The following is a 7,613-nucleotide window of genomic DNA, read 5'->3' as shown; positions in this document are numbered from 1 at the left end:
TATTATTAAACAGTCTTGAAATAGGATCAGATAATTTTTCAAGTATTTTTCCTATAAAAGAGGGCCAAGATGGCCCTAGGTCGCTCACCTAAGAAACACACCATAACAGTGTAAAACATGTTTGACCTAGTGATTTCATGGAAACAAATATTCTGACCAATTTTCCTTAAGATTGGACCAAAAAATTGGTCTCTTGCAATAAAACAAGCATTTTCTTAGATATGACCTAGTTTTTGACCCTAGATGACCCATGTTCAAACTGGTCCTAGATTTTATCAAGGCAATCATTCTGACCAAACTTCATGAAGATCAATTGAAAAATACAGCCTCTATCACATACACAAGTTTTTTCTTTGATTTGACCAAGTGACCTAGTTTTTGACCTCAGATGACCCATATTCAAATTCGATCTAGATTTCATCAAGCAATCATCCTGACCAAATTTCATAACAAGAGGACCATGATGGTCCTGAATCGCTCACCTATCCCCACATGACCCAGTGTTGAACTGAGTATGACGTCGTTATTTCTATTATTTGACAAAGTGACCTAGTTTTTGAGCACATGTGACCTAGATATCATCAAGATAAAAAATTCTGACCAATTTTCATGAAGATCCATTGAAAAATATGGCCTCTAGAGAGGTCACAAGGTTTTTCTATTATTTGACCTAATGACCTAGTTTTTGAAGGCACGTGACCCACTTTTAAACGTGACCTAGATATCATCAAGGTGAACATTCTCACCAATTTTCATGAAGATCTCGTGAAAAATATGGCCTCTAGAGAGGTCACAAGGTTTTTCTATTTTTCGACGTACTGACCTAGTTTTTGACGGCACATGACCCAGTTAGGAACCTGACCTAGATATCATCAAGCTGAACATTCTCACCAATTTTCTTGAAGATCCATAGAGAAATATGGCCTCTAGAGAGGTCACAAGGTTTTTCTATTTTTAGACCTACTGACCTAGTTTTTGACCCCACGTGACCCAGTTTCGAACCTGACCTAGATATCATCAAGGTGAACCTTCTGACCAATTTTCATGAAGATCCATTGAAAAATATGGCCTCTAGAGAGGTCACAAGGTTTTTCTATTTTTAGACCTACTGACCTAGTTTTTGACCGCACATGACCCAGTTTCGAACTTGACCTAGATATCATCAAGGTAACATTCTCACCAATTTTCATGAAGATCCATTGAGAAATATGGCCTCTAGAGAGGTCACAAGGTTTTTCTATTTTTAGACCTACTGACCTAGTTTTGATCCCACATGACCCAGTATGGAACTTGACCTAGATATCATCAAGGTGAACATTCTGGCCAATATTCATGAAGATCTCATGAAAAATATGGCCTCTAGAGAGGTCACAAGGTTTATCTATTTTTAGATCTACTGACCTAGTTTTTACCCCCACGTGACCCAGTTTCGAACTTGACCTAGATATCATTAAGATGAACATTCTGACCAATTTTCATGAAGATCCATTGAGAAATATTGCCTCTAGAGAGCTCACAAGGTTTTTCTATTTTTAGACCTAATGACCTAGTTTTTGACCCCATGTGACCCAGTTTCGAACTTGACCTAGATATCATCAAGGTGAACATTCTGACCAATATTCATGAAGATCTCATGAAAAATATGGCCTCTAGAGAGGTCACAAGGTTTTTCTATTTTTAGACCTACTGACCTAGTTTTTGACCCCACATGACCCAGTTTCGAACTTGACCTAGATATCATCAAGGTGAACATTCTGACCAATATTCATGAAGATCTCATGAAAAATATGGCTTCTAGAGAGGTCACAAGGTTTTTCTATTTTTAGACCTACTGACCTAGTTTTTGACCCCACGTGACCCAGTTTCGAACTTGACCTAGATATCATCAAGGTGAACATTCTGACCAATTTTCATGAAGATCTTGTGAAATATATGGCCTCTAGAGAGGTCACAAGGTTTTTCTATTTTTAGACCTACTGACCTAGTTTTTAATGGCACGTGACCCAGTTTCGAACTTGACCTAGATATCATCAAGTTGAACATTCTGACCAATTTTCATAAAGATCCCATGAAAAATGTGACCTCTAGAGTGGTCACAAGCAAAAGTTTACGGACGGACGGACGGACGCACGCACGGACGGACGGACGACGGACGCCGCACGATCACAAAAGCTCACCTTGTCACTTTGTGACAGGTGAGCTAAAAATCAATTGAAAAAAACAGTCTCTATCGTATACACAAGATTTTTCTTTAATTTGACCTAGTGACCTAGTTTTTGACCTCAGATAACTCATATTCAAACTCGATCTAGATTTCATCAAGGCAATCACTCTGACCAAATTTCATGAAGATCATTGAAAAATACATCCTCTATTGCATACACAATGTTTTTCTTCGATTTGACCTAGTGACCTAGTTTTTGACCCCAGATGACCCATTTTCGAACTCTGCCTAGATTTTATCAAGGTAATCATTCTGGCTAAATTTCATGAATATCAGTTGAAAAATACAGCCTCTATTGCATACACAAGAGTAGTTAGAAACATGATGGTTTTGAAACATCTGACCCCATTTGACCTTTAATCCTCGGTCCGAATCAACTAATGTCGGACAATTAAAATACTTTAAAAACCACAGATTTCAAACATACTATTGTGTAAATCTCCGGTATAACTGAATGAAAATATTACTTCCTTATTTTACTCATTCAAAAACTAGCGTAAATATTTACCACAGATTTCAAACAGACTGTTGTGTAAAAACACTCAACCGATAAAAATCAATTGGTTTTCTATACAGTAAAAAAAGATATACCGATATCGCTTTTGTGTTATAATAATAACAGTACGTGACATTTTCTGAAAATGATAATGAATTCAGTTTTATAAATAACTAGCACATTTTTGGAAAACTGTAATACTGGTTTTCTGTTTACTAATACTAGAACATTCGTTGTTGCTATAGTGTTAAGTCACGTAAAACTTTGTAGCAGTTTAGTATTTGGTGTAAATGAATAAGGATTTAAAGATTAAAAATGTAAGTGTTGTTTCATTTTCTTTTACTGACTTTGAAAAAATGTGTTTTCGACAAATAAATATTTCTTTACTTTGTAGTGCTATTAAAGTTTATTTTATTTATTCTTTTCAGGAGTTTTGAAGAGTTCTTTAAAGATATTGATTGTCTAACTGTGGCTTTGAGAGAGAAATACCCTAACGACTCTGATGTGCAGAAATGGAATGAAATATACTGCAAAAGATACTATGATCTTCTCATTCAACATATTTGGAATCCAGACGAATTTCAAATACTTCAAGAAGAGAACACTAGATTAAAACAAGAATTACAGACTTTAAAACAAAGTACTTCTAAAACAATGACGTCGTCCGTATCAAAACAAACGAAATATGATAAAATTAGAAAAAATATTCAACAATCATATTCAGAAGAAAGAAGGTTAACTTGCGACTGTGATTACTCTGAAGAACCAACGATTGATTTATGTATTAAAGCTTTGGGAACGTATGACAAATTGATCAGCTCGGATAAACGGAAAGGATTTATGGATATACTAAAAAATCATGGTTTCGTTTATTCATTATCACATTGCAATTTTTTAATACGTTTATATGATTTTGCAATGACTCATAATAAAATATTACATTGTGCTTTATCTATTGAGTATATTTGTCAAAATTTTACAATCATTAAGAAAATCTTTCAAGAATTGACTTGATGAATACAAATAAGTCAATCAACCGTAGGATTATATTATAATCACATGCACGAATGAACATCATAATATTACGTTTTCTTGAAATCATTCAACCGTAGGATTATATTATAATCACATGCACGAATGAACATCATAATATTACGTTTTCTTGAAATCATTCAACCGTAGGATTATATTATAATCACATGCACGAATGAACATCATAATATTTCATATTGTTAAAATTATTCAACTGTAGGATTATATTATAATCAAATGCATGAATGAACATCATAATATTTCATATTGTTAAAATTATTCAGCTGTAGGATGTAGTGAAAATTTTTCCCTTCGTTGGGGCCGCATTTTGTTTAAAAATTCCGTAAAAGTCGGGAAAATTGTTTTTTTGTTTTTTTATTTTATATTGAGTTACAATCTCTATGTTCATCAGGTGTCTTTAGTTTTAAAAAAGTTATATTTGGAAATAATTTCAATTTTGCTTTTATTTTACGAAGTGTGTGTCCCTAAAGGACAGGTGCTCACAGGAAATGCTTTGTTGGCAGTGAATACAGAACTTCATTTGATTGCTGAATATTATCCATCACTCAAAAATAATGCAAGAAAGATTTCAAGTTGGTAGAAAAAAATATGATTTTCTTTGAAAAGATCAAGCATTGGCCAGAAAATGGGATAAAATGTCATAAATAAGCATAAAGCCATAAAGAACGCCGCAAACAGGTAATGACGTCACCTTACGAATATAACAAAGGTGTGCCGAATGGGGCAAAGTGATGTAGCTGAAAAATTTTCCTCTTGTCTGGGCGCCGCCATTTTGTTCTACTTCCGTCAAAGTCGGGAAAATTGTTTTTTTTTAATTTTATATCTGAGTTACAATCTCTATGTTCATTAGGTGTCTTTATTTTTAAAAAAGTTATGTTAAGGACAGGTGCTCACAGGAAATGCTTTGTTGGCAGTGAATACAGAACTTTATTTGATTGCTCAAAAATAATGCAAGAAAGATTTCCAGTTGGTAGAAAAAAATATGATTTTCTTTTAAAAGATCAAGCATTGGCCAGAAAATGGGATAAAATATCATAAATAAGCATAAAGCCATAAGAACGCCACAAACAGGTAATGACGTCACCGTGACACCGGCTTTCCATAAATTTTGCAACGTATGATATTCGCTGTTACAGGTAATATGAATTAAGGCACCGCCTAGCATGGGGATTTATCTTTTATATATCTGCTTAGAAAGAAATATTCAACGCTCAAGAAAGTGAAACTTCGCTCTAAACTGTAGTTTACATTTAGTGTCATCATACCTCTTACAGCGAATATCATACTTTGCAAAATTTACGGGAAGCCGTGACGGTGACGTCATTCAGCGTTCTCGCACTGGCTTTAGGATTTTTTTGTTTGTTTGCACTCCATGCAGAAACTTGACGGCCTTTACACTTCCTTACTGTTTTAAAAGTGTTTTTCAGTTGCATGTACAGTTTTCGTTACGAAAAAGATGTAAAATAATCATGTTAGCGCGGTTACGAATTTCTATGACTGATTCGGGGTGCTCGGATGTTCATGCAGACAACCAGTCTGCGGTGTGTATATAAACCGGAACCGGAAAACATCGAAAAAATTGCCTCAGTATATGCAGACAACAAAGACGAATAACTATATATGGACGTTACCGTCTCGGGGATTTTCATCCCCTATAATGACACTAAATTTTTGTTTCTTTTCAAGTGAATAGGTTCTCGGAATTGTTTTAAGCAGTGAATAGTTCCTTTGCCGTTTAAGCTACGCTCGCTCAGAGGCTTTGCCTTTTTCATATTAGCCAGGAAAATGAATGGTTTAATTCACATGGCTTTCGCCTGTGCCATATAATCAGTATTGATTTGCAGTGTGTTATATAAATTACTTTATAAAATTATAATTAGATTTTTTTTTTGGCCTTAATAAATGCCCCAAGTAATACTCTTCCTTGGTAGAACTAATACTCAAAACTACACTTTATGATGATCTGTCTCACCCTGATAGCTCTTGCACCTTTTGCAAGCAGACGCGGACGCCGATAACACTGAATATTTTTGTTGAAGACAGTAAAAAAAAGCAGCTGTATCACATTAAAGCCAAATTATATGTTATAATGTTGCTTTCTTGCCGACTTTAAATAAAACTTATCTTATCTTATCTAGTGTAACGTTACACTCAGGATAGTTTGAGTTACTCCCCTTTGTTTTACAACCGCCATTTGTACGTCAGTAGTACTGGGGGTGAAACGTTTGTCGAAGGCCAAGTTTGCTTTGTTCAATGTAACTACTGTAGAGTACTACCACCTCAAAGTAAGGTATATGTTTGTAGACGGTCAAGTATACTTTGCCCAAGGTAACTACCAATTCAAAGTAAGATATAGGAAGTGTCTACTAGCCGTCCGGTAACCGGACGCCTCACAGGCTATTCCTACGGCTCTCCTGTAAGAATAGTGAAATAGCCCGCAGGTGGCTATTCCTACGGCTCTAAAGACAGTTTTGTATGTCCATCTTGAACTGCATTGTACTGAATTAATTCAACTGGTATATTTCTGGTATATTTTTGAAAAATTGTTTAGTTTTCAGTATCACATCGAGAGAACTGGAAGTGATTTCGAATATAGGAAAAGGCTAATTTATGTCTATGTGTAATATTGTTGTCATCGAATGAAATATGTATAGATATATGCAACAAATCAATGAATTCAATGAATGAAAGATAATAGTGTGAGTAATAAATATGTTATTATTCTAAGTTTACATCATGTTTTGAATATCATGTTACACGTTGTATGTTCCCTTCTCGGTGTAAGACCTCCCCGAGGTATGGCCTGGATACAGCTATCCAACTGGATAGAGTTGAAAACTGTTATTCAACGATAACGAAACGCTTTCTGTAACTAATACACTCTATGTGATGACAACAATATTGCCCATTTGACATAAATTAGCATTTTCCTACATTTGAACTTCTGGATGTGATACTGAAAAGTAAACAATTTGTTCGAAAATATACCAGTTGAATTAATTCAGTACAAAGATGGGCATACAAAACTGTCTTTAGAGCACAAAACTGTCTTTACAGCCGTAGGAATTGCCACCTGCGAGCTATTTCACTATTCTTACGGGAGAGCCGTAGGAATAGCCTGTGAGGCTATTCTTACGGGACCGTAGGAATAGCCACTTCCTAGAAAATACTCGGGGGGATTTTCTAGCCGTCCGGTAATAGATTTCCTAATGAATAATAAGTAATGATACAAGATATCAATACATATCTGCAGACAAAATTTTGTTTGAATACATACTAAAGATTTACTTTTAGTCGTCTCGAATAATCACTGCATTATTCAGCCAGTAAAACAAAAGTTTGCCGAAATCAAGAATGGCGAGATCGCCGTGACGTCACTCATTAAAATCTGTCATCTAACAACTTTTTGCATTGGATTTTCAAAATTAAAACAGTTGAAATACTTACAATTTTTGTATTTTAGAACTCAAATATTTTTTAAATGAATAACTGTTTTAAATGACATTTAATTTCAAAAGAGGTTGTGTGATGTTCAAAACTTTTAGAAAAGCAGTAGTTAAGTGTTCATAATTAATCCATTTTATTTCGAAATAACAATCAAAAATAATTATTGAATTGGTTATTTCATCAAAAAATAAATAAATAAATTTTTGTTCTAAGAATTAAAGTTTAGGCCGTTAGAAAAACATCAATATTAACAAAATAACATGGACGTTCGGCGATCAATAGTTTATCATTTCTAAAAATAGAATATCAACGGATTTGTATACAAATGCAATCTCATTCGTTTTATCGAGTGAAAAAATCACACAATATTTTGTTTACAGATAAGTATTGATA

At 34.3% G+C, this 7,613-nt stretch overlaps 1 long non-coding RNA gene across 1 annotated transcript; it reads left to right on the top strand.

The window, feature by feature from the left end:
• Positions 1-2,948: 2,948 nt before the first annotated feature.
• Positions 2,949-3,514, top strand: LOC128547051 (uncharacterized). Its single transcript, XR_008366290.1, has 2 exons — positions 2,949-3,037; positions 3,149-3,514. It is a non-coding gene; the product is annotated as an uncharacterized LOC128547051 (long non-coding RNA).
• The last annotated feature ends 4,099 nt before the right edge of the window (positions 3,515-7,613 follow it).

Source organism: Mercenaria mercenaria, chromosome 11 (assembly GCF_021730395.1).
Source record: "Mercenaria mercenaria strain notata chromosome 11, MADL_Memer_1, whole genome shotgun sequence".
In the NCBI taxonomy this organism is placed as follows: Eukaryota; Metazoa; Mollusca; class Bivalvia; order Venerida; family Veneridae; genus Mercenaria; species Mercenaria mercenaria.
Note: the sequence above shows the minus strand (reverse complement) of the source record. Positions and strands in the feature narration are given on the sequence as shown.